Source organism: Carcharodon carcharias, chromosome 17 (assembly GCF_017639515.1).
Source record: "Carcharodon carcharias isolate sCarCar2 chromosome 17, sCarCar2.pri, whole genome shotgun sequence".
In the NCBI taxonomy this organism is placed as follows: Eukaryota; Metazoa; Chordata; class Chondrichthyes; order Lamniformes; family Lamnidae; genus Carcharodon; species Carcharodon carcharias.
In genome coordinates this window covers 13,644,334-13,671,791 of record NC_054483.1, presented here as the reverse complement: position 1 = coordinate 13,671,791, position 27,458 = coordinate 13,644,334, and the positions used below count along the sequence as shown (strand labels likewise).

General features: G+C 43.0%; 1 protein-coding gene across 1 annotated transcript in view; it reads right to left on the bottom strand.

Annotated features, from left to right (window-relative positions):
* The window catches only part of LOC121290067 (substance-P receptor-like), a 379,077-nt gene that overhangs the window by 2,170 nt on the left and 349,449 nt on the right, over positions 1 to 27,458 (bottom strand). The gene's annotated exons all lie outside the window — the stretch shown is intronic.

Genomic DNA, 27,458 nt, shown 5'->3' with positions numbered 1-27,458 from the left:
GAGAGAGAGATAGAGGGAAAGAATAGTAAACGGATAAAGGGACAGGGTACTTTTGAAATGTATTGAATCCATCAAACCTGGCTGGATTCCAAGCCGGAGAATTCAGTGGTCATGTCTAACCAGTTTCTGAATCAAAGCCAAGGGTTTCAGTGGTCATGTCTACTTAGCTTGTGAATCAAAGCCTAGGGTGTCAGTGGTCATGTCTAACCAGTTCTGGAAACATAGCCAAGGGTTTCAGTGGTCATGTCTAACCAGTTTCTGAATCAAAGCCAGATGTTTCAGTGGTCATTTCTAACCAGTTCCTGAATCAAAGCCAGAGTTTCAAGTGGTCATGTCTAACCAGTTTCTGAATCAAAACCAGAGATTTCAGTGGTCATGTCTAACCAGTTCCTGAATCAAAGCCGGAGGTATCAGTGGTCATGTCTAACCAGTTTCTGAATAAAAGCCAAGGGTTTCAGTAGTCATCTCTAACCAGTTCCTGAATCAAAGCCAGAGGTTTCAGTGGTCATGGCAAAGCAGTTTCTGAATCAAAACCAAGAGTTTCATTGGTCATGTCAAACCAGTTTCTGAATTAAACCCAGAGGTTTCAGTAGTCATGTCTAAGCAGTTGCTGAATCAAAGCCAAGGGTTTCAGTGGTCATGTCTAACGAGTTTCTGAATCAAAGCCAGAGTTTTCAGTGGCCATGTATAACCAGTTCCTGAATCAAAGCCAGAGTTTTCAGTGGTCATGTCTAACCAGTTCCTGAATCAAACACGACGGATTCAGTGGTCATGTCTAACCAGTTTCTGAATAAAAGCCAAGGGTTTCAGTAGTCATCTCTAACCAGTTCCTGAATCAAAGCCAGAGGTTTCAGTGGTCATGGCAAAGCAGTTTCTGAATCAAAACCAAGAGTTTCATTGGTCATGTCAAACCAGTTTCTGAATTAAACCCAGAGGTTTCAGTAGTCATGTCTAAGCAGTTGCTGAATCAAAGCCAAGGGTTTCAGTGGTCATGTCTAACGAGTTTCTGAATCAAAGCCAGAGTTTTCAGTGGCCATGTATAACCAGTTCCTGAATCAAAGCCAGAGTTTTCAGTGGTCATGTCTAACCAGTTCCTGAATCAAACACGACGGATTCAGTGGTCATGTCTAACCAGTTCCGGAATCATAGCCAAGGGTTTCAGTGGTCATGTCTAACCAGTTTCTGAATCAAAGCCAGAGTTTTCAGTGGTCATGTCTAACCAGTTTCTGAATCAAAGCCAGAGGTTTCAGTGGTCATGTCTAAGCACTTTCGGAATTAAACCAAGAGGTTTCAGTGGTCATGTCTAACCAGTTGCTGAATCAAAGCCAAGGGTTTCAGTGGTCATGTCTAACCAGTTCCTGAATCAAACATGAAGGTTTCAGTGGTCATGTCTAACCAGTTTATGAATAAAAACCAAGAGTTTCAGTGGTCATGTATCAGCAGTTTCTGAATTAAACACAGAGGTTTCAGTGGTCATGTCTAACCAGTTGCACAAACAAAGCCAAAGATTTCAGTGGTCATGTCTAAAAAGTTTCTGAATCATAGCCAAGGGTTTCAGTGCTCATGTTTAACCAGTTTCTGACACAAAGCCAGAGGTTTCAGTGGTCATGTCTAACCAGTTTCTGAATCAAAGCCAAGGCTTTCAGTGGTCATGTCCAACCACTTACTGAATCAAAGCCAGACGTTTTAGTGGTCGTACCTAACCAGTTTCTGAATAAAAGCCAAGGGTTTCAGTGGTCATCTCTAACCAGTTCCTGAATCAAACCCAGAGGTTTCAGTGGTCATGTCTAACCAGTTTTGGAATCAAAGCAAGAGGTTTCACAGGTCATGTGTAACCAGTTTCTGAATCAAAGCCAAGGGTTTCAGTGGTCATGTCCAACCACTTTCTGAATCAAAGCCAGACGTTTCAGTGGTCGTACCTAACCAGTTTCTGAATAAAAGCCAAGGGTTTCAGTGGTCATCTCTAACCAGTTCCTGAATCAAACCCAGAGGTTTCAGTGGTCATGTCTAACCAGTTACTGAATCAAAGCTAGAGTTTTCAGTGGTCATATCTAACCAGTTTAGGAACCAAAACCAAGAGTTTCAGTTGTCATGTCTAACCAGTTTTTGAATTAAACCAAGAGGTTTCAGTGGTCATGTCTAACGAGATTCTGAATAAAAGCCAAGAGTTTCAGTGGTCATGTCTAAGCAGTTTCTGAATTAAAGCTAGAGTTTTCAGTGGTCATGTCTAACCAGTTTCTGAATCAAAGCCAGAGATTTCAGTGGTCATGTCTAACCAGTTTCTGAATCAAAGCCAAGGCTTTCAGTGGTCATGTCCAACCACTTTCTGAATCAAAGCCAGAGGTTTCAGTGGTCCTATCTAACCAGGTGCTAAATCAAAGCCTGAGGTTCAAGTGGTCATGTCTAACCAGTTTCTGAATCAAAACCGGAGGTTTCAGTGGTCATGTCTAACCAGTTCCTGAATCAAAGCCGGAAGTTTCAGTGGTCATGTGTAAACAGTTGCTGAATAAAAGCCAAGAGTTTCATTGGTCATGCCTAAGCAGTTTCTGAATTAAACCCAGAGGTCTCAGTGGTCATGTCTCACCAGTTGCTGAAGCAAAGCCAGAGGTTTCAGTGGTCATGTCTAACCAGTTTCAACATCAAAGCCACGTGCTTCAGTGGTCATGTCTAACCAGATCCTGATTCAAATCCGAAGGTGTCAGTGGTCGTGTATAACCAGTTTCTGAATAAAAGCCAAGGGTTTCAGTGGTCATCTCCGACCAGTTCTTGAATGAAAGCCAGACGTTTCAGTGGTCATGTCTAACAGTTTCTGAATCCATGCCGGAGAATTCATTCGTCTTGTGTAACCAGTTTCTGAATCAAACCCTGAGTTTTCAGTGGTCATCTCTAACCATTTTCAGAATGAAGGCCAGAGGTAAAAGTGGTCATGTCTCATCAGTTTCAGGATCAAAGCCAAGTGTTTCAGTGGTCATGTCTAACGAGTTTCTGAATCAATGCCAGTTTTCAGTGGTCATGTCTAACCAGTTGCTGAATCAAAGCGCAGGTTTCAGTGGTCATTTCCAACCAGCTTCTGAATCAAAGCCAGAGAATTCACGGTCATGTCTAAGCAGTTGCTGAATCAAAGCCAAGGCTTTCAGTGGTCATTGTCTAACCAGTTTCTGAATCAAAGCCAAAGGTTTTAGTGGTTATTTCTAACTAGTTTCTGAATCAAAGCCAGAGGTTTCAGTGGTCATGTTTAAGCAGTTGCTGAATAAAGCCAAGGGTTTCAGTGGTCACGTCTAACCAGTTATTGAATCAAAGCTAAGGGTTTCAGTGGTCATGTCAAAACAGTTTCTGAATCAAAGCCAAAGGTTTCAGTGGTCACGTCTAACCAGTTTCTGAATCAAAGCCAAAGGTTTCAGTGGTCATGTCTAACCAGTTCCTGAATCAAACATGGAGGTTTCAGTGGTCATGTCTAACCAGTTTCTGACTCAAAGCCAGAGGTTTCATTGGTCATGTGTAACCAGTTCCTGAATCAAAGCAACAGATTTCACTGGTCACTTCTAACTAGTTTCTGCATCAAAGCCAATGGTTTCAGTGGTCATGTCCAACCATTTGCTGAATCAAAGCCTGAGGTTCAAGGCTCATGTCAAACCAGATTCTGAATCAAAACCGGAGGTTTTAGGGGTCATGTCTAACCAGTTGCTGAATCAAAGACGGAGGTTTCAGTGGGCATGTCGAACCAAATTCTGAATAAAAGTCAAAGTTTTCAGTGGTCATGTCTAACCAGTTTCTGAATCAAAGCCAAAGGTTTCCGTGGTCATGTCTAACCAGTTTCTGAATTAAAGCCAGAGGTTTGAGCGGTCATGTCTAAAAGGTTTCTGAATCAAAGCTAGAGTTTTCAGTGGTCATGTCTAACCAGTTTCTGAAACAAAGCCAGAGGTTTCTGTGGTCATGTCTAACCAGTTTCTGAATCAAAGCCAGAGTTTTCACTGGTCATGTCTAACCAGTTCCTGAATCATAGCCAGAGTTTTCAGTGGTCATATCTAACCAGTTCCTGAATCAAAGCCAGACGTTTCACTAGTCATGTCTAACCAGTTTCTGAATCAAAGCCAGAGGTTTCAGTGGTCATATCTAACCAGGTGCTGAATCAAAGCCTGAGGTTCAAGTGGTCATGTCTCACCAGTTTCTGAATCAAAGCCGGAGGTTTCAGTGGTCATGTGTAAACAGTTGCTGAATAAAAGCCATGAGTTTCATTGGTCATGCCTAAGCAGTTTCTGAATTAAACCAGAGGTCTCAGTGGTCATGTCTCACCAGTTGCTGAAGCAAAGCCAGAGGTTTCAGTGGTCATGTCTAACCAGTTTAAACATCAAAGCCACGTGCTTCAGTGGTCATGTCTAACCAGTTCCTGAATCAAACACGGAGGTTTCAGTGGTGATGTCTAACCAGTTCCGGAATGAAACACGAAGGTTTCAGTGGTGATGTCTAACCAGTTCCGGAATCAAAGCCAAGGGTTTCAGTGGTCATGTCTAACCAGGTTCTGATTCAAAGTTGCAGGTTTCAGTGGTCATATCTAAGCAGTTGCTGAATCAAAGCCAATGGTTTCAGTGGTCATGTCTAACCAGTTGCTGAATCAAAACCTGAGGTTCACGTGGTCATGCCTAACCAGTTCCTGTAACAAAACAGGAGGTTCCAGTGGTCATGTCTAACCAGTTCCTGAATCAAAGCCGCAGGTTTCAGTGGACATGTCTAAGCAAGTTCTGATTCAAAGTTGCAGGTTTCAGTGGTCATGTGTAAACAGTTGCTGAATAAAAGCCATGAGTTTCATTGGTCATGCCTAAGCAGTTTCTGAATTAAACCAGAGGTCTCAGTGGTCATGTCTCACCAGTTGCTGAAGCAAAGCCTGAGGTTTCAGTGGTCATGTCTAACCAGTTTAAACATCAAAGCCACGTGCTTCAGTGGTCATGTCTAACCAGTTCCTGAAACAAACACGGAGGTTTCAGTGGTGATGTCTAACCAGTTCCGGAATCAGACACGGAGGTTTCAGTGGTGATGTCTAACCAGTTCCGGAATCAAAGCCAAGGGTTTCAGTGGTCATGTCTAACCAGGTTCTGAATCAAAGCTGCAGGTTTCAGTGGTCATATCTAAGCAGTTGCTGAATCAAAGCCAATGGTTTCAGTGGTCATGTCTAACCAGTTGCTGAATCAAAACCAGAGGTTCACGTGATCATGCCTAACCAGTTTCTGTATCAAAACAGGAGGTTCCAGAAGTCATGTCTAACCAGTTCCTGAATCAAAGCCAATGGTTTCAGTGGACATGTCTAACCAGTTTCTGAATCAAAGCCAAGGGTTTCACTGGTCATGTCTAAACACTTTCTGAATCAAAGACAAAGGTTTCAGTGGTCATTTCTCAACAGTTTCTGAATCAAAGCCGGAGGTTTCAGTGGTCATGTCTAACCAGGTTCTGAATCAAAGCCAAGGGTTTCAGTAGTCGTATCTAATCATTTTCTGAATCAAATCCAGATATTTCAGTGGTCATGTCTAACCAGTTTCTGAATCAAAGTCGGAGGTTTCAGTGGTCATCTCTAAGCAGTTGCTGAATCAAAGCCAAGGGTTTCAGTGGTCATGCCTAACCAGTTGCTGCATCAAAGCCTGAGGTGCAAGTGGTCATGTCTAATGAGTTTATGAATCAAAACAGGAGGTTTCAGTAGTCATGTCTACCCAGTTCCTGAATCAAAACCAGAGGTTTCAGTGGACATGTCTAACCAGATTCTGAATCAAAGCCAAGAGTTTCAGTGGTCATGTCTAAACACTTTCTGAATCAAAGCCAAAGATTTCAGTGGTCATGTCTCAACAGATTCTGACACAAAGCCAGAGGTTTCAGTGGTCATGTCTAACCAGTTTCTGAATCAAAGCCAAGGCTTTCAGTGGTCATGTCCAACCACTTACTGAATCAAAGCCAGACGTTTTAGTGGTCGTACCTAACCAGTTTCTGAATAAAAGCCAAGGGTTTCAGTGGTCATCTCTAACCAGTTCCTGAATCAAACCCAGAGGTTTCAGTGGTCATGTCTAACCAGTTTTGGAATCAAAGCAAGAGGTTTCACAGGTCATGTGTAACCAGTTTCTGAATCAAAGCCAAGGGTTTCAGTGGTCATGTCCAACCACTTTCTGAATCAAAGCCAGACGTTTCAGTGGTCGTACCTAACCAGTTTCTGAATAAAAGCCAAGGGTTTCAGTGGTCATCTCTAACCAGTTCCTGAATCAAACCCAGAGGTTTCAGTGGTCATGTCTAAGCAGTTTCGGAATAAAAGCCAAAGTTTTCAGTGGTCATGTCTAACCAGTTACTGAATCAAAGCTAGAGTTTTCAGTGGTCATATCTAACCAGTTTAGGAACCAAAACCAAGAGTTTCAGTTGTCATGTCTAACCAGTTTTTGAATTAAACCAAGAGGTTTCAGTGGTCATGTCTAACGAGATTCTGAATAAAAGCCAAGAGTTTCAGTGGTCATGTCTAAGCAGTTTCTGAATTAAAGCTAGAGTTTTCAGTGGTCATGTCTAACCAGTTTCTGAATCAAAGCCAGAGATTTCAGTGGTCATGTCTAACCAGTTTCTGAATCAAAGCCAAGGCTTTCAGTGGTCATGTCCAACCACTTTCTGAATCAAAGCCAGAGGTTTCAGTGGTCCTATCTAACCAGGTGCTAAATCAAAGCCTGAGGTTCAAGTGGTCATGTCTAACCAGTTTCTGAATCAAAACCGGAGGTTTCAGTGGTCATGTCTAACCAGTTCCTGAATCAAAGCCGGAAGTTTCAGTGGTCATGTGTAAACAGTTGCTGAATAAAAGCCAAGAGTTTCATTGGTCATGCCTAAGCAGTTTCTGAATTAAACCCAGAGGTCTCAGTGGTCATGTCTCACCAGTTGCTGAAGCAAAGCCAGAGGTTTCAGTGGTCATGTCTAACCAGTTTCAATATCAAAGCCACGTGCTTCAGTGGTCATGTCTAACCAGATCCTGATTCAAATCCGAAGGTGTCAGTGGTCGTGTATAACCAGTTTCTGAATAAAAGCCAAGGGTTTCAGTGGTCATCTCCGACCAGTTCTTGAATGAAAGCCAGACGTTTCAGTGGTCATGTCTAACAGTTTCTGAATCCATGCCGGAGAATTCATTCGTCTTGTGTAACCAGTTTCTGAATCAAACCCTGAGTTTTCAGTGGTCATCTCTAACCATTTTCAGAATGAAGGCCAGAGGTAAAAGTGGTCATGTCTCATCAGTTTCAGGATCAAAGCCAAGTGTTTCAGTGGTCATGTCTAACGAGTTTCTGAATCAATGCCAGTTTTCAGTGGTCATGTCTAACCAGTTGCTGAATCAAAGCGCAGGTTTCAGTGGTCATTTCCAACCAGCTTCTGAATCAAAGCCAGAGAATTCACGGTCATGTCTAAGCAGTTGCTGAATCAAAGCCAAGGCTTTCAGTGGTCATTGTCTAACCAGTTTCTGAATCAAAGCCAAAGGTTTTAGTGGTTATTTCTAACTAGTTTCTGAATCAAAGCCAGAGGTTTCAGTGGTCATGTTTAAGCAGTTGCTGAATAAAGCCAAGGGTTTCAGTGGTCACGTCTAACCAGTTATTGAATCAAAGCTAAGGGTTTCAGTGGTCATGTCAAAACAGTTTCTGAATCAAAGCCAAAGGTTTCAGTGGTCACGTCTAACCAGTTTCTGAATCAAAGCCAAAGGTTTCAGTGGTCATGTCTAACCAGTTCCTGAATCAAACATGGAGGTTTCAGTGGTCATGTCTAACCAGTTTCTGACTCAAAGCCAGAGGTTTCATTGGTCATGTGTAACCAGTTCCTGAATCAAAGCAACAGATTTCACTGGTCACTTCTAACTAGTTTCTGCATCAAAGCCAATGGTTTCAGTGGTCATGTCCAACCATTTGCTGAATCAAAGCCTGAGGTTCAAGGCTCATGTCAAACCAGATTCTGAATCAAAACCGGAGGTTTTAGGGGTCATGTCTAACCAGTTGCTGAATCAAAGACGGAGGTTTCAGTGGGCATGTCGAACCAAATTCTGAATAAAAGTCAAAGTTTTCAGTGGTCATGTCTAACCAGTTTCTGAATCAAAGCCAAAGGTTTCCGTGGTCATGTCTAACCAGTTTCTGAATTAAAGCCAGAGGTTTGAGCGGTCATGTCTAAAAGGTTTCTGAATCAAAGCTAGAGTTTTCAGTGGTCATGTCTAACCAGTTTCTGAAACAAAGCCAGAGGTTTCTGTGGTCATGTCTAACCAGTTTCTGAATCAAAGCCAGAGTTTTCACTGGTCATGTCTAACCAGTTCCTGAATCATAGCCAGAGTTTTCAGTGGTCATATCTAACCAGTTCCTGAATCAAAGCCAGACGTTTCACTAGTCATGTCTAACCAGTTTCTGAATCAAAGCCAGAGGTTTCAGTGGTCATATCTAACCAGGTGCTGAATCAAAGCCTGAGGTTCAAGTGGTCATGTCTCACCAGTTTCTGAATCAAAGCCGGAGGTTTCAGTGGTCATGTGTAAACAGTTGCTGAATAAAAGCCATGAGTTTCATTGGTCATGCCTAAGCAGTTTCTGAATTAAACCAGAGGTCTCAGTGGTCATGTCTCACCAGTTGCTGAAGCAAAGCCAGAGGTTTCAGTGGTCATGTCTAACCAGTTTAAACATCAAAGCCACGTGCTTCAGTGGTCATGTCTAACCAGTTCCTGAATCAAACACGGAGGTTCCAGTGGTGATGTCTAACCAGTTCCGGAATGAAACACGGAGGTTTCAGTGGTGATGTCTAACCAGTTCCGGAATCAAAGCCAAGGGTTTCAGTGGTCATGTCTAACCAGGTTCTGATTCAAAGTTGCAGGTTTCAGTGGTCATATCTAAGCAGTTGCTGAATCAAAGCCAATGGTTTCAGTGGTCATGTCTAACCAGTTGCTGAATCAAAACCTGAGGTTCACGTGGTCATGCCTAACCAGTTCCTGTAACAAAACAGGAGGTTCCAGTGGTCATGTCTAACCAGTTCCTGAATCAAAGCCGCAGGTTTCAGTGGACATGTCTAAGCAAGTTCTGATTCAAAGTTGCAGGTTTCAGTGGTCATGTGTAAACAGTTGCTGAATAAAAGCCATGAGTTTCATTGGTCATGCCTAAGCAGTTTCTGAATTAAACCAGAGGTCTCAGTGGTCATGTCTCACCAGTTGCTGAAGCAAAGCCTGAGGTTTCAGTGGTCATGTCTAACCAGTTTAAACATCAAAGCCACGTGCTTCAGTGGTCATGTCTAACCAGTTCCTGAAACAAACACGGAGGTTTCAGTGGTGATGTCTAACCAGTTCCGGAATCAGACACGGAGGTTTCAGTGGTGATGTCTAACCAGTTCCGGAATCAAAGCCAAGGGTTTCAGTGGTCATGTCTAACCAGGTTCTGATTCAAAGCTGCAGGTTTCAGTGGTCATATCTAAGCAGTTGCTGAATCAAAGCCAATGGTTTCAGTGGTCATGTCTAACCAGTTGCTGAATCAAAACCTGAGGTTCACGTGATCATGCCTAACCAGTTTCTGTATCAAAACAGGAGGTTCCAGAAGTCATGTCTAACCAGTTCCTGAATCAAAGCCAATGGTTTCAGTGGACATGTCTAACCAGTTTCTGAATCAAAGCCAAGGGTTTCACTGGTCATGTCTAAACACTTTCTGAATCAAAGACAAAGGTTTCAGTGGTCATTTCTCAACAGTTTCTGAATCAAAGCCGGAGGTTTCAGTGGTCATGTCTAACCAGGTTCTGAATCAAAGCCAAGGGTTTCAGTAGTCGTATCTAATCATTTTCTGAATCAAATCCAGATATTTCAGTGGTCATGTCTAACCAGTTTCTGAATCAAAGTCGGAGGTTTCAGTGGTCATCTCTAAGCAGTTGCTGAATCAAAGCCAAGGGTTTCAGTGGTCATGACTAACCAGTTGCTGCATCAAAGCCTGAGGTGCAAGTGGTCATGTCTAATGAGTTTATGAATCAAAACAGGAGGTTTCAGTAGTCATGTCTACCCAGTTCCTGAATCAAAACCAGAGGTTTCAGTGGACATGTCTAACCAGATTCTGAATCAAAGCCAAGAGTTTCAGTGGTCATGTCTAAACACTTTCTGAATCAAAGCCAAAGATTTCAGTGGTCATGTCTCAACAGATTCTGAATCAAAGCCAAAGGTTTCAGTGGTCATGTCTAACCAGTTCCTGAATCAAAGCCAAGGGTTTCAGTGGTCATGTCTAACCATTTTCTGAAGCAAAGCCAAGGGTTTCAGTGGTCATGTCTAAACATTTTCTGAATCAAAGCCAGATGGTTCAGTGGTCATGTCTAACCATTTGCTGAATCAAAGCCAGAGGTTTTAGGGGTCATGTCTAACCAGATGCTGAATCAAAGACGGAGGTTTCAGTGGGCATGTCGAACCAAATTCTGAATAAAAGTCAAGGTTTTCAGTGGTCATGTCTAACCAGTTTCTGAATCAAAGCCAGAGGTTTCAGTGGTCATGTCTAACCAGTTTCTGAATTAAAGCCGGAGGTTTCAGCGGTCATGTCTAAAAAGTTTCTGAATCAAAGCTAGAGTTTTCAGTGGTCATGTCTAACCAGTTTCTGAAACAAAGCCAGAGGTTTCAGTGGTCATGTCTAACCAGTTTCTGAATCAAAGCCAGAGTTTTCAGTGGTCATGTCTAACCAGTTCCTGAATCATAGCCAGAGTTTTCAGTGGTCATATCTAACCAGTTACTGCATCAAAGCCAGACGTTTCACTGGTCATGTCTAACCAGTTGCTGAATCAAAGCCAAGGCTTTCAGTGGTCATGTCCAACCACTTTCTGAATCAAAGCCAGAGGTTTCAGTGGTTGTATCTAACCAGGTGCTGAATCAAAGCCTGAGGTTCAAGTGGTCATGTCTCACCAGTTTCTGAATCAAACACGGAGGTTTCAGTGGTCATGTCTAAGCAGTTGCTGACTCAAAGCCAGATGTTTCAGTGGTCATGTCTAACCAGTTCCTGAATCAAAGGAAGAGGTTTCACTGGTCACGTCTAACCAGTTTCTGAATCAAAGCAAAGGGTTTCAGTGGTCTTGTCCAACCACTTTCTGAATCAAAGCCAAGCGTTTCAGTGGTCATGTCTAACCAGTTGCCGAATCAAAGCCTGAGGTTCAAGTACTAATGTCTAACCAGTTTCTGAATCAAAACCGGAGGTTTCAGTGGTCATGTCTAACCAGTTCCTGAATCAAAGCCGGAAGTTTCAGTGGTCATGTTTAAACAGTTGCTGAATAAAAGCCAAGTTGTTTCATCGGTAATGCCTAAGCAGTTTCTGAAGTAAATCCAGAGGTCTCAGGGGTCATGTCTCACCAGTTGCTGAAGGAAAGCCAGAGGTTTCAATGGTCATGTCTAACCAGTTTCAATGTCAAAGCCACATGCATCGGTGGTCATGTCTAACCAGTTCCTGAATCAAAGCCGGAGGTGTCAGTGGTCATGTATAACCAGTTTCTGAATAAAAGCCAAGGGTTTCAGTGGTCATCTCCGACCAGTTCTTGAATGAAAGCCAGACGTTTCAGTGGTCATGTCTAAACAGTTTCTGAATCCATGCTGGAGAATTCACTGGTCTTGTCTAACCAGTTTCTGAATCAAACCCTGAGTTTTCAGTGGTCATCTCTAACCATTTTCAGAATGAAGGCCAGAGGTAACAATGGTCATGTCTCATCAGTTTCAGGATCAAAGCCAAGTGTTTCAGTGGTCATGTCTAACGAGTTTCTGAATCAATGCCAGTTTTCAGTGGTCATGTCTAAGCAGTTGCTGAATCAAAGCCAAGGCTTTCTGTGGTCATTGTCTAACCAGTTTCTGAATCAAAGCCAAAGGTTTCAGTGGTTGTATCTAACAAGTTTCTGAATCAAAGCCAGAGGTTTCAGTGGTCATGTTTAAGCTGTTGCTGAATAAAGCCAAGGGTTTCAGTGGTCACGTCTAATCACTTATTGAATCAAAGCTAAGGGTTTTAGTGGTCATGTCTAAACAGTTTCTGAATCAAAGCCAAGGGTTTCAGTGGTCACGTCTAACCAGTTTCTGAATCAAAGCCAAAGGTTTCAGTGGTCATGTCTAACCAGTTTCTGAAACAAAGCCAGAGGTTTCAGTGGTCATGTCTAACCAGTTCCTGAATCAAAGCCAGAGTTTTCACTGGTCATGTCTAACCAGTTCCTGAATCATAGCCAGAGTTTTCAGTAGTCCTATCTAACCAGTTCCTGAATCAAAGCCAGACGTTTCACTGGCCATAAAAACAAAAAAACAAAAAAACTGCGGATGCTGGAGATCCAAAACAAAAACAGAATTACCTGGAAAAACTCAGCAGGTCTGGCAGCATCGGCGGAGAAGAAAAGAGTTGACGTTTCGAGTCCTCCTGACCCTTCGACAGAACTTCTGTCGAAGGGTCATGAGGACTCGAAACGTCAACTCTTTTCTTCTCCACCGACGCTGCCAGACCTGCTGAGTTTTCCAGGTAATTCTGTTTTTGTTTTCACTGGTCATGTCCAACCACTTTCTGAATCAAAGCCAGAGGTTTCAGTGGTCATATCTAACCAGGTGCTGAATCAAAGCCTGAGTTTTAAGTGGTCATGTCTCACCAGTTTCTGAATCAAAGCCGGAAGTTTCAGTGGTTATGTGTAAACAACTGCTGAATAAAAGCCATGAGTTTCATTGGTCATGCCTAAGCAATTTCTGAATTAAACCAGAGGTCTCAGTGGTCATGTCTCACCAGTTGCTGAAGCAAAGCCAGAGGTTTCAGTGGTCATGTCTAAGCAGTTTAAACGTCAAAGCCACGTGCTTCGGTGGTCATGTCTAACCAGTTCCTGAATTAAAGCTGGAGGTTTCAGCGGTCATGTCTAAAAAGTTTCTGAATCAAAGCTAGAGATTTCAGTGGTCATATCTAACCAGTTTCTGAAACAAAGCCAGAGATTTCAGTGGTCAGCTCTAACCAGTTCCTGAATCAAAGCCAGAAGTTTCAGTGGTCATGTGTAAACAGTTGCTGAATAAAAGCCAAGTTGTTTCATCGGTCATGCCTAAGCAGTTTCTGAAGTAAATCCAGAGGTCTCAGTGGTCATGTCTCACCAGTTGCTGAAGGAAAGCCAGAGGTTTCAATGGTCATGTCTAACCAGTTTCAATGTCAAAGCCACGTGCTTCGGTGGTCATGTCTAACCAGTTCCTGAATCAAAGCCGGAGGTGTCAGTGGTCATGTATAACCAGTTTCCGAATAAAAGCCAAGGGTTTCAGTGGTCATCTCCGACCAGTTCTTGAATGAAAGCCAGACGTTTCAGTGGTCATGTCTAACCAGTTTCTGAATCCATGCCGGAGAATTCATTGGTCTTGTGTAACCAGTTTCTGAATCAAACCCTGAGTTTTCACTGGTCATCTCTAACCATTTTCAGAATGAAGGCCAGAGGTAACAGTGGTCATGTTTCATCAGTTTCAGGATCAAAGCCAAGTGTTGCAGTGGTCATGTCTAACGAGTTTCTGAATCAATGCCAGTTTTCAGTGGTCATGTCTAACCAGTTGCTGAATCAAAGCGCAGGTTTCAGTGGTCATTTCCAACCAGCTTCTGAATCAAAGCCAGAGAATTCACGGTCATGTCTAAGCAGTTGCTGAATCAAAGCCAAGGCTTTCAGTGGTCATTGTCTAACCAGTTTCTGAATCAGAGCCAAAGGTTTCAGTGGTTGTATCTAACAAGTTTCTGAATCAAAGCCAGAGGTTTCAGTGGTCATGTTTAAGCAGTTGCTGAATAAAGCCAAGGGTTTCAGTGGTCACGTCGAACCAGTTATTGAATCAAAGCTAAGGGTTTCAGTGGTCATGTCTAAACAGTTTCTGAATCAAAGCCAAGGGTTTCAGTGGTCACGTCTAACCAGATTCTGAATCAGAGCCAAAGGTTTCAGTGGTCATGTCTAACCAGTTCCTGAATCAAACACGGAGGTTTCAGTGGTCATGTCTAACCAGTTTCTGACTCAAAGCCAGATTTTGCAGTGGTCATGTGTAACCAGTTCCTGAATCAAAGCAAGAGATTTCACTGGTCACGTATAACTAGTTTCTGCATCAAAGCCAAGGGTTTCAGTGGTCATGTCCAACCACTTTCTGAATCAAAGCCAGATGTTTCAGTGGTCATGTCTAACCATTTGCTGAATCAAAAACTGAGGTTCAAGGCTCATGTCTAACCAGTTTCTGAATCAAAACTGGAGGTTTTAGTGGTCATGTCTAACCAGTTGCTGAATCAAAGACGGAGGTTTCAGTGGGCATGTCGAACCAAATTCTGAATAAAAGTCAAAGTTTTCAGTGGTCATGTCAAGCCAGTTTCTGAATCAAAGCCAGAGGTTTCCGTGGTCATGTCTAACCAGTTTCTGAATTAAAGCCGGAGGTTTCAGCGGTCATGTCTAAAAAGTTTCTGAATCAAAGCTAGAGTTTTCAGTGGTCATGTCTAACCAGTTTCTGAAACAAAGCCAGAGGTTTCTGTGGTCATGTCTAACCAGTTTCTGAATCAAAGCCAGAGTTTTCACTGGTCATGTCTAACCAGTTCCTGAATCATACCCAGAGTTTTCAGTGGTCATATCTAACCAGTTCCTGAATCAAAGCCAGACGTTTCACTGGTCATCTCTAACCAGTTTCTGAATCAAAGCCAAGGCTTTCACTGGTCATGTCCAACCACTTTCTGAATCAAAGACAGGGGTTTCAGTGGTCATATCTAACCAGGTGCTGAATCAAAGCCTGACGTTCAAGTGGTCATGTCTCACCAGTTTCTGAAGCAAAGCCGGAGGTTTCAGTGGTCATGTGTAAACAGTTGCTGTATAAAAGCCATGAGTTTCATTGGTCATGCCTAAGCAGTTTCTGAATTAAACCAGAGGTCTCAGTGGTCATGTCTCACCAGTTGCTGAAGCAAAGCCAGAGGTTTCAGTGGTCATGTCTAACCAGTTTAAACAGCAAAGCCACGTGCTTCGGTGGTCATGTCTAACCAGTTCCTGAATCAAACACGGAGGTTTCAGTGGTGATGTCTAACCAGTTCCGGAATCAAACACGGAGGTTTCAGTGGTGATGGCTAACCAGTTCCGGAATCAAAGCCAAGGGTTTCAGTGGTCTTGTCCAAACACTTTCTGAATCAAAGCCAGATGTTTCAGTGGTCATGTCTAACCAGTTGCCGAATCAAAGACTGAGGTTCAAGTACTAATGTCTAACCAGTTTCTGAATCAAAACCGGAGTTTTCAGTGCTCATGTCTAAACAGTTTCTGAATCAAACCCAGAGATTTCAGTGGTCATGTCTAACCAGTTCCTGAATCAAAGCCGGAAGTTTCAGTGGTCATGTGTAAACAGTTGCTGAATAAAAGCCAAGTTGTTTCATTGGTCATGCCTAAGCAGTTTCTGAAGTAAATCCAGAGGTCTCAGTGGTCATGTCTCACCAGTTGCTGAAGGAAAGCCAGAGGTTTCAATGGTCATGTCTAACCAGTTTCAATGTCAAAGCCACATGCTTCGGTGGTCATTTCTAACCAGTTCCTGAATCAAAGCCGGAGGTGTCAGTGGTCATGTATAACCAGTTTCTGAATAAAAGCCAAGGGTTTCAGTGGTCATCTCCGACCAGTTCTTGAATGAAAGCCAGACGTTTCAGTGGTCATGTCTAACCAGTTTCTGAATCCATGCCGGAGAATTCATTGGTCTTGTGTAACCAGTTTCTGAATCAAACCCTGAGTTTTCAGTGGTCATCTCTAACCATTTTCAGAATGAAGGCCAGAGGTAACAGTGGTCATGTCTCATCAGTTTCAGGATCAAAGCCAAGTGTTTCAGTGGTCATGTCTAACGAGTTTCTGAATCAATGCCAGTTTTCAGTGGTCATGTCTAACCAGTTGCTGAATCAAAGCGCAGGTTTCAGTGGTCATTTCCAACCAGCTTCTGAATCAAAGCCAGAGAATTCACGGTCATGTCTAACCAGTTTCTGAATCAAAGCCAAGGCTTTCACTGGTCATGTCCAACCACTTTCTGAATCAAAGCCAGAGGTTTCAGTGGTCATATCTAACCAGGTGCTGAATCAAAGCCTGAGGTTCAAGTGGTCATGTCTCACCAGTTTCTGAATCAAAGCCGGAGGTTTCAGTGGTCATGTGTAAACAGTTGCTGAATAAAAGCCATGAGTTTCATTGGTCATGCCTAAGCAGTTTCTGAATTAAACCAGAGGTCTCAGTGGTCATGTCTCACCAGTTGCTTAAGCAAAGCCAGAGGTTTCAGTGGTCATCTCCGACCAGTTCTTGAATGAAAGCCAGACGTTTCAGTGGTCATGTCTAAACAGTTTCTGAATCCATGCTGGAGAATTCACTGGTCTTGTCTAACCAGTTTCTGAATCAAACCCTGAGTTTTCAGTGGTCATCTCTAACCATTTTCAGAATGAAGGCCAGAGGTAACAATGGTCATGTCTCATCAGTTTCAGGATCAAAGCCAAGTGTTTCAGTGGTCATGTCTAACGAGTTTCTGAATCAATGCCAGTTTTCAGTGGTCATGTCTAAGCAGTTGCTGAATCAAAGCCAAGGCTTTCTGTGGTCATTGTCTAACCAGTTTCTGAATCAAAGCCAAAGGTTTCAGTGGTTGTATCTAACAAGTTTCTGAATCAAAGCCAGAGGTTTCAGTGGTCATGTTTAAGCTGTTGCTGAATAAAGCCAAGGGTTTCAGTGATCACGTCTAATCACTTATTGAATCAAAGCTAAGGGCTTTAGTGGTCATGTCTAAACAGTTTCTGAATCAAAGCCAAGGGTTTCAGTGGTCACGTCTAACCAGTTTCTGAATCAAAGCCAAAGGTTTCAGTGGTCATGTCTAACCAGTTTCTGAAACAAAGCCAGAGGTTTCAGTGGTCATGTCTAACCAGTTCCTGAATCAAAGCCAGAGTTTTCACTGGTCATGTCTAACCAGTTCCTGAATCAAAGCCAGACGTTTCACTGGCCATAAAAACAAAAAAACAAAAAAACTGCGGATGCTGGAGATCCAAAACAAAAACAGAATTACCTGGAAAAACTCAGCAGGTCTGGCAGCATCGGCGGAGAAGAAAAGAGTTGACGTTTCGAGTCCTCCTGACCCTTCGACAGAACTTCTGTCGAAGGGTCATGAGGACTCGAAACGTCAACTCTTTTCTTCTCCACCGACGCTGCCAGACCTGCTGAGTTTTCCAGGTAATTCTGTTTTTGTTTTCACTGGTCATGTCCAACCACTTTCTGAATCAAAGCCAGAGGTTTCAGTGGTCATATCTAACCAGGTGCTGAATCAAAGCCTGAGTTTTAAGTGGTCATGTCTCACCAGTTTCTGAATCAAAGCCGGAAGTTTCAGTGGTTATGTGTAAACAACTGCTGAATAAAAGCCATGAGTTTCATTGGTCATGCCTAAGCAATTTCTGAATTAAACCAGAGGTCTCAGTGGTCATGTCTCACCAGTTGCTGAAGCAAAGCCAGAGGTTTCAGTGGTCATGTCTAAGCAGTTTAAACGTCAAAGCCACGTGCTTCGGTGGTCATGTCTAACCAGTTCCTGAATTAAAGCCGGAGGTTTCAGCGGTCATGTCTAAAAAGTTTCTGAATCAAAGCTAGAGATTTCAGTGGTCATATCTAACCAGTTTCTGAAACAAAGCCAGAGATTAAAGTGGTCAGCTCTAACCAGTTCCTGAATCAAAGCCAGAAGTTTCAGTGGTCATGTGTAAACAGTTGCTGAATAAAAGCCAAGTTGTTTCATCGGTCATGCCTAAGCAGTTTCTGAAGTAAATCCAGAGGTCTCAGTGGTCATGTCTCACCAGTTGCTGAAGGAAAGCCAGAGGTTTCAATGGTCATGTCTAACCAGTTTCAATGTCAAAGCCACGTGCTTCGGTGGTCATGTCTAACCAGTTCCTGAATCAAAGCCGGAGGTGTCAGTGGTCATGTATAACCAGTTTCCGAATAAAAGCCAAGGGTTTCAGTGGTCATCTCCGACCAGTTCTTGAATGAAAGCCAGACGTTTCAGTGGTCATGTCTAACCAGTTTCTGAATCCATGCCGGAGAATTCATTGGTCTTGTGTAACCAGTTTCTGAATCAAACCCTGAGTTTTCACTGGTCATCTCTAACCATTTTCAGAATGAAGGCCAGAGGTAACAGTGGTCATGTTTCATCAGTTTCAGGATCAAAGCCAAGTGTTGCAGTGGTCATGTCTAACGAGTTTCTGAATCAATGCCAGTTTTCAGTGGTCATGTCTAACCAGTTGCTGAATCAAAGCGCAGGTTTCAGTGGTCATTTCCAACCAGCTTCTGAATCAAAGCCAGAGAATTCACGGTCATGTCTAAGCAGTTGCTGAATCAAAGCCAAGGCTTTCAGTGGTCATTGTCTAACCAGTTTCTGAATCAGAGCCAAAGGTTTCAGTGGTTGTATCTAACAAGTTTCTGAATCAAAGCCAGAGGTTTCAGTGGTCATGTTTAAGCAGTTGCTGAATAAAGCCAAGGGTTTCAGTGGTCACGTCGAACCAGTTATTGAATCAAAGCTAAGGGTTTCAGTGGTCATGTCTAAACAGTTTCTGAATCAAAGCCAAGGGTTTCAGTGGTCACGTCTAACCAGATTCTGAATCAGAGCCAAAGGTTTCAGTGGTCATGTCTAACCAGTTCCTGAATCAAACACGGAGGTTTCAGTGGTCATGTCTAACCAGTTTCTGACTCAAAGCCAGATTTTGCAGTGGTCATGTGTAACCAGTTCCTGAATCAAAGCAAGAGATTTCACTGGTCACGTATAACTAGTTTCTGCATCAAAGCCAAGGGTTTCAGTGGTCATGTCCAACCACTTTCTGAATCAAAGCCAGATGTTTCAGTGGTCATGTCTAACCATTTGCTGAATCAAAAACTGAGGTTCAAGGCTCATGTCTAACCAGTTTCTGAATCAAAACTGGAGGTTTTAGTGGTCATGTCTAACCAGTTGCTGAATCAAAGACGGAGGTTTCAGTGGGCATGTCGAACCAAATTCTGAATAAAAGTCAAAGTTTTCAGTGGTCATGTCAAGCCAGTTTCTGAATCAAAGCCAGAGGTTTCCGTGGTCATGTCTAACCAGTTTCTGAATTAAAGCCGGAGGTTTCAGCGGTCATGTCTAAAAAGTTTCTGAATCAAAGCTAGAGTTTTCAGTGGTCATGTCTAACCAGTTTCTGAAACAAAGCCAGAGGTTTCTGTGGTCATGTCTAACCAGTTTCTGAATCAAAGCCAGAGTTTTCACTGGTCATGTCTAACCAGTTCCTGAATCATACCCAGAGTTTTCAGTGGTCATATCTAACCAGTTCCTGAATCAAAGCCAGACGTTTCACTGGTCATCTCTAACCAGTTTCTGAATCAAAGCCAAGGCTTTCACTGGTCATGTCCAACCACTTTCTGAATCAAAGACAGGGGTTTCAGTGGTCATATCTAACCAGGTGCTGAATCAAAGCCTGACGTTCAAGTGGTCATGTCTCACCAGTTTCTGAAGCAAAGCCGGAGGTTTCAGTGGTCATGTGTAAACAGTTGCTGTATAAAAGCCATGAGTTTCATTGGTCATGCCTAAGCAGTTTCTGAATTAAACCAGAGGTCTCAGTGGTCATGTCTCACCAGTTGCTGAAGCAAAGCCAGAGGTTTCAGTGGTCATGTCTAACCAGTTTAAACAGCAAAGCCACGTGCTTCGGTGGTCATGTCTAACCAGTTCCTGAATCAAACACGGAGGTTTCAGTGGTGATGTCTAACCAGTTCCGGAATCAAACACGGAGGTTTCAGTGGTGATGGCTAACCAGTTCCGGAATCAAAGCCAAGGGTTTCAGTGGTCTTGTCCAAACACTTTCTGAATCAAAGCCAGATGTTTCAGTGGTCATGTCTAACCAGTTGCCGAATCAAAGACTGAGGTTCAAGTACTAATGTCTAACCAGTTTCTGAATCAAAACCGGAGTTTTCAGTGCTCATGTCTAAACAGTTTCTGAATCAAACCCAGAGATTTCAGTGGTCATGTCTAACCAGTTCCTGAATCAAAGCCGGAAGTTTCAGTGGTCATGTGTAAACAGTTGCTGAATAAAAGCCAAGTTGTTTCATTGGTCATGCCTAAGCAGTTTCTGAAGTAAATCCAGAGGTCTCAGTGGTCATGTCTCACCAGTTGCTGAAGGAAAGCCAGAGGTTTCAATGGTCATGTCTAACCAGTTTCAATGTCAAAGCCACATGCTTCGGTGGTCATTTCTAACCAGTTCCTGAATCAAAGCCGGAGGTGTCAGTGGTCATGTATAACCAGTTTCTGAATAAAAGCCAAGGGTTTCAGTGGTCATCTCCGACCAGTTCTTGAATGAAAGCCAGACGTTTCAGTGGTCATGTCTAACCAGTTTCTGAATCCATGCCGGAGAATTCATTGGTCTTGTGTAACCAGTTTCTGAATCAAACCCTGAGTTTTCAGTGGTCATCTCTAACCATTTTCAGAATGAAGGCCAGAGGTAACAGTGGTCATGTCTCATCAGTTTCAGGATCAAAGCCAAGTGTTTCAGTGGTCATGTCTAACGAGTTTCTGAATCAATGCCAGTTTTCAGTGGTCATGTCTAACCAGTTGCTGAATCAAAGCGCAGGTTTCAGTGGTCATTTCCAACCAGCTTCTGAATCAAAGCCAGAGAATTCACGGTCATGTCTAACCAGTTTCTGAATCAAAGCCAAGGCTTTCACTGGTCATGTCCAACCACTTTCTGAATCAAAGCCAGAGGTTTCAGTGGTCATATCTAACCAGGTGCTGAATCAAAGCCTGAGGTTCAAGTGGTCATGTCTCACCAGTTTCTGAATCAAAGCCGGAGGTTTCAGTGGTCATGTGTAAACAGTTGCTGAATAAAAGCCATGAGTTTCATTGGTCATGCCTAAGCAGTTTCTGAATTAAACCAGAGGTCTCAGTGGTCATGTCTCACCAGTTGCTTAAGCAAAGCCAGAGGTTTCAGTGGTCATCTCCGACCAGTTCTTGAATGAAAGCCAGACGTTTCAGTGGTCATGTCTAAACAGTTTCTGAATCCATGCTGGAGAATTCACTGGTCTTGTCTAACCAGTTTCTGAATCAAACCCTGAGTTTTCAGTGGTCATCTCTAACCATTTTCAGAATGAAGGCCAGAGGTAACAATGGTCATGTCTCATCAGTTTCAGGATCAAAGCCAAGTGTTTCAGTGGTCATGTCTAACGAGTTTCTGAATCAATGCCAGTTTTCAGTGGTCATGTCTAAGCAGTTGCTGAATCAAAGCCAAGGCTTTCTGTGGTCATTGTCTAACCAGTTTCTGAATCAAAGCCAAAGGTTTCAGTGGTTGTATCTAACAAGTTTCTGAATCAAAGCCAGAGGTTTCAGTGGTCATGTTTAAGCTGTTGCTGAATAAAGCCAAGGGTTTCAGTGATCACGTCTAATCACTTATTGAATCAAAGCTAAGGGCTTTAGTGGTCATGTCTAAACAGTTTCTGAATCAAAGCCAAGGGTTTCAGTGGTCACGTCTAACCAGTTTCTGAATCAAAGCCAAAGGTTTCAGTGGTCATGTCTAACCAGTTTCTGAAACAAAGCCAGAGGTTTCAGTGGTCATGTCTAACCAGTTCCTGAATCAAAGCCAGAGTTTTCACTGGTCATGTCTAACCAGTTCCTGAATCAAAGCCAGACGTTTCACTGGCCATAAAAACAAAAAAACAAAAAAACTGCGGATGCTGGAGATCCAAAACAAAAACAGAATTACCTGGAAAAACTCAGCAGGTCTGGCAGCATCGGCGGAGAAGAAAAGAGTTGACGTTTCGAGTCCTCCTGACCCTTCGACAGAACTTCTGTCGAAGGGTCATGAGGACTCGAAACGTCAACTCTTTTCTTCTCCACCGACGCTGCCAGACCTGCTGAGTTTTCCAGGTAATTCTGTTTTTGTTTTCACTGGTCATGTCCAACCACTTTCTGAATCAAAGCCAGAGGTTTCAGTGGTCATATCTAACCAGGTGCTGAATCAAAGCCTGAGTTTTAAGTGGTCATGTCTCACCAGTTTCTGAATCAAAGCCGGAAGTTTCAGTGGTTATGTGTAAACAACTGCTGAATAAAAGCCATGAGTTTCATTGGTCATGCCTAAGCAATTTCTGAATTAAACCAGAGGTCTCAGTGGTCATGTCTCACCAGTTGCTGAAGCAAAGCCAGAGGTTTCAGTGGTCATGTCTAAGCAGTTTAAACGTCAAAGCCACGTGCTTCGGTGGTCATGTCTAACCAGTTCCTGAATTAAAGCCGGAGGTTTCAGCGGTCATGTCTAAAAAGTTTCTGAATCAAAGCTAGAGATTTCAGTGGTCATATCTAACCAGTTTCTGAAACAAAGCCAGAGATTAAAGTGGTCAGCTCTAACCAGTTCCTGAATCAAAGCCAGAAGTTTCAGTGGTCATGTGTAAACAGTTGCTGAATAAAAGCCAAGTTGTTTCATCGGTCATGCCTAAGCAGTTTCTGAAGTAAATCCAGAGGTCTCAGTGGTCATGTCTCACCAGTTGCTGAAGGAAAGCCAGAGGTTTCAATGGTCATGTCTAACCAGTTTCAATGTCAAAGCCACGTGCTTCGGTGGTCATGTCTAACCAGTTCCTGAATCAAAGCCGGAGGTGTCAGTGGTCATGTATAACCAGTTTCCGAATAAAAGCCAAGGGTTTCAGTGGTCATCTCCGACCAGTTCTTGAATGAAAGCCAGACGTTTCAGTGGTCATGTCTAACCAGTTTCTGAATCCATGCCGGAGAATTCATTGGTCTTGTGTAACCAGTTTCTGAATCAAACCCTGAGTTTTCACTGGTCATCTCTAACCATTTTCAGAATGAAGGCCAGAGGTAACAGTGGTCATGTTTCATCAGTTTCAGGATCAAAGCCAAGTGTTGCAGTGGTCATGTCTAACGAGTTTCTGAATCAATGCCAGTTTTCAGTGGTCATGTCTAACCAGTTGCTGAATCAAAGCGCAGGTTTCAGTGGTCATTTCCAACCAGCTTCTGAATCAAAGCCAGAGAATTCACGGTCATGTCTAAGCAGTTGCTGAATCAAAGCCAAGGCTTTCAGTGGTCATTGTCTAACCAGTTTCTGAATCAGAGCCAAAGGTTTCAGTGGTTGTATCTAACAAGTTTCTGAATCAAAGCCAGAGGTTTCAGTGGTCATGTTTAAGCTGTTGCTGAATAAAGCCAAGGGTTTCAGTGGTCACGTCGAACCAGTTATTGAATCAAAGCTAAGGGTTTCAGTGGTCATGTCTAAACAGTTTCTGAATCAAAGCCAAGGGTTTCAGTGGTCACGTCTAACCAGATTCTGAATCAGAGCCAAAGGTTTCAGTGGTCATGTCTAACCAGTTCCTGAATCAAACACGGAGGTTTCAGTGGTCATGTCTAACCAGTTTCTGACTCAAAGCCAGATTTTGCAGTGGTCATGTGTAACCAGTTCCTGAATCAAAGCAAGAGATTTCACTGGTCACGTATAACTAGTTTCTGCATCAAAGCCAAGGGTTTCAGTGGTCATGTCCAACCACTTTCTGAATCAAAGCCAGATGTTTCAGTGGTCATGTCTAACCATTTGCTGAATCAAAAACTGAGGTTCAAGGCTCATGTCTAACCAGTTTCTGAATCAAAACTGGAGGTTTTAGTGGTCATGTCTAACCAGTTGCTGAATCAAAGACGGAGGTTTCAGTGGGCATGTCGAACCAAATTCTGAATAAAAGTCAAAGTTTTCAGTGGTCATGTCAAGCCAGTTTCTGAATCAAAGCCAGAGGTTTCCGTGGTCATGTCTAACCAGTTTCTGAATTAAAGCCGGAGGTTTCAGCGGTCATGTCTAAAAAGTTTCTGAATCAAAGCTAGAGTTTTCAGTGGTCATGTCTAACCAGTTTCTGAAACAAAGCCAGAGGTTTCTGTGGTCATGTCTAACCAGTTTCTGAATCAAAGCCAGAGTTTTCACTGGTCATGTCTAACCAGTTCCTGAATCATACCCAGAGTTTTCAGTGGTCATATCTAACCAGTTCCTGAATCAAAGCCAGACGTTTCACTGGTCATCTCTAACCAGTTTCTGAATCAAAGCCAAGGCTTTCACTGGTCATGTCCAACCACTTTCTGAATCAAAGACAGGGGTTTCAGTGGTCATATCTAACCAGGTGCTGAATCAAAGCCTGACGTTCAAGTGGTCATGTCTCACCAGTTTCTGAAGCAAAGCCGGAGGTTTCAGTGGTCATGTGTAAACAGTTGCTGTATAAAAGCCATGAGTTTCATTGGTCATGCCTAAGCAGTTTCTGAATTAAACCAGAGGTCTCAGTGGTCATGTCTCACCAGTTGCTGAAGCAAAGCCAGAGGTTTCAGTGGTCATGTCTAACCAGTTTAAACAGCAAAGCCACGTGCTTCGGTGGTCATGTCTAACCAGTTCCTGAATCAAACACGGAGGTTTCAGTGGTGATGTCTAACCAGTTCCGGAATCAAACACGGAGGTTTCAGTGGTGATGGCTAACCAGTTCCGGAATCAAAGCCAAGGGTTTCAGTGGTCTTGTCCAAACACTTTCTGAATCAAAGCCAGATGTTTCAGTGGTCATGTCTAACCAGTTGCCGAATCAAAGACTGAGGTTCAAGTACTAATGTCTAACCAGTTTCTGAATCAAAACCGGAGTTTTCAGTGCTCATGTCTAAACAGTTTCTGAATCAAACCCAGAGATTTCAGTGGTCATGTCTAACCAGTTCCTGAATCAAAGCCGGAAGTTTCAGTGGTCATGTGTAAACAGTTGCTGAATAAAAGCCAAGTTGTTTCATTGGTCATGCCTAAGCAGTTTCTGAAGTAAATCCAGAGGTCTCAGTGGTCATGTCTCACCAGTTGCTGAAGGAAAGCCAGAGGTTTCAATGGTCATGTCTAACCAGTTTCAATGTCAAAGCCACATGCTTCGGTGGTCATTTCTAACCAGTTCCTGAATCAAAGCCGGAGGTGTCAGTGGTCATGTATAACCAGTTTCTGAATAAAAGCCAAGGGTTTCAGTGGTCATCTCCGACCAGTTCTTGAATGAAAGCCAGACGTTTCAGTGGTCATGTCCAACCACTTTCTGAATCAAAGCCAGAGGTTTCAGTGGTCATATCTAACCATGTGCTGAATCAAAGCCTGAGTTTTAAGTGGTCATGTCTCACCAGTTTCTGAATCAAAGCCGGAAGTTTCAGTGGTTATGTGTAAACAACTGCTGAATAAAAGCCATGAGTTTCATTGGTCATGCCTAAGCAATTTCTGAATTAAACCAGAGGTCTCAGTGGTCATGTCTCACCAGTTGCTGAAGCAAAGCCAGAGGTTTCAGTGGTCATGTCTAAGCAGTTTAAACGTCAAAGCCACGTGCTTCGGTGGTCATGTCTAACCAGTTCCTGAATTAAAGCCGGAGGTTTCAGCGGTCATGTCTAAAAAGTTTCTGAATCAAAGCTAGAGATTTCAGTGGTCATATCTAACCAGTTTCTGAAACAAAGCCAGAGATTTCAGTGGTCAGCTCTAACCAGTTCCTGAATCAAAGCCAGAGGTTTCAGTGGTCATGTTTAAACAGTTGCTGAATAAAAGCCAAGTTGTTTCATCGGTCATGCCTAAGCAGTTTCTGAAGTAAATCCAGAGGTCTCAGGGGTCATGTCTCACCAAATGCTGAAGGAAAGCCAGAGGTTTCAATGGTCATGTCTAACCAGTTTCAATGTCAAAGCCACATGCTTCGGTGGTCATGTCTAACCAGTTCCTGAATCAAAGCCGGAGGTGTCAGTGGTCATGTATAACCAGTTTCTGAATAAAAGCCAAGGGTTTCAGTGGTCATCTCCGACCAGTTCTTGAATGAAAGCCAGACGTTTCAGTGGTCATGTCTAAACAGTTTCTGAATCCATGCTGGAGAATTCATTGGTCTTGTCTAACCAGTTTCTGAATCAAACCCTGAGTTTTCAGTGGTCATCTCTAACCATTTTCAGAATGAAGGCCAGAGGTAACAATGGTCATGTCTCATCAGTTTCAGGATCAAAGCCAAGTGTTTCAGTGGTCATGTCTAACGAGTTTCTGAATCAATGCCAGTTTTCAGTGGTCATGTCTAACCAGTTGCTGAATCAAAGCGCAGGTTTCAGTGGTCATTTCCAACCAGCTTCTGAATCAAAGCCAGAGAATTCACGGTCATGTCTAAGCAGTTTCTGAATCAAAGCCAAGGCTTTCTGTGGTCATTGTCTAAACAGTTTCTGAATCAAAGCCAAAGGTTTCAGTGGTTGTATATAACAAGTTTCTGAATCAAAGCCAGAGGTTTCAGTGGTCGTGTTTAAGCTGTTGCTGAATAAAGCCAAGGGTTTCAGTGGTCACGTCTAATCACTTATTGAATCAAAGCTAAGGGTTTTAGTGGTCATGTCTAAACAGTTTCTGAATCAAAGCCAAGGGTTTCAGTGGTCACGTCTAACCAGTTTCTGAATCAAAGCCAAAGGTTTCAGTGGTCATGTCTAACCAGTTTCTGAAACAAAGCCAGAGGTTTCAGTGGTCATGTCTAACCAGTTCCTGAATCAAAGCCAGAGTTTTCACTGGTCATGTCTAACCAGTTCCTGAATCATAGCCAGAGTTTTCAGTAGTCCTATCTAACCAGTTCCTGAATCAAAGCCAGACGTTTCACTGGTCATAAAAACAGAAAAACAAAAAAACTGCGGATGCTGGAGATCCAAAACAAAAACAGAATTACCTGGAAAAACTCAGCAGGTCTGGCAGCATCGGCGGAGAAGAAAAGAGTTGACGTTTCGAGTCCTCCTGACCCTTCGACAGAACTTCTGTCGAAGGGTCATGAGGACTCGAAACGTCAACTCTTTTCTTCTCCACCGACGCTGCCAGACCTGCTGAGTTTTTCCAGGTAATTCTGTTTTTGTTTTCACTGGTCATGTCCAACCACTTTCTGAATCAAAGCCAGAGGTTTCAGTGGTCATATCTAACCAGGTGCTGAATCAAAGCCTGAGTTTTAAGTGGTCATGTCTCACCAGTTTCTGAATCAAAGCCGGAAGTTTCAGTGGTTATGTGTAAACAACTGCTGAATAAAAGCCATGAGTTTCATTGGTCATGCCTAAGCAATTTCTGAATTAAACCAGAGGTCTCAGTGGTCATGTCTCACCAGTTGCTGAAGCAAAGCCAGAGGTTTCAGTGGTCATGTCTAAGCAGTTTAAACGTCAAAGCCACGTGCTTCGGTGGTCATGTCTAACCAGTTCCTGAATTAAAGCCGGAGGTTTCAGCGGTCATGTCTAAAAAGTTTCTGAATCAAAGCTAGAGATTTCAGTGGTCATATCTAACCAGTTTCTGAAACAAAGCCAGAGATTTCAGTGGTCAGCTCTAACCAGTTCCTGAATCAAAGCCAGACGTTTCAGTGGTCATGTGTAAACAGTTGCTGAATAAAAGCCAAGTTGTTTCATCGGTCATGCCTAAGCAGTTTCTGAAGTAAATCCAGAGGTCTCAGTGGTCATGTCTCACCAGTTGCTGAAGGAAAGCCAGAGGTTTCAATGGTCATGTCTAACCAGTTTCAATGTCAAAGCCACGT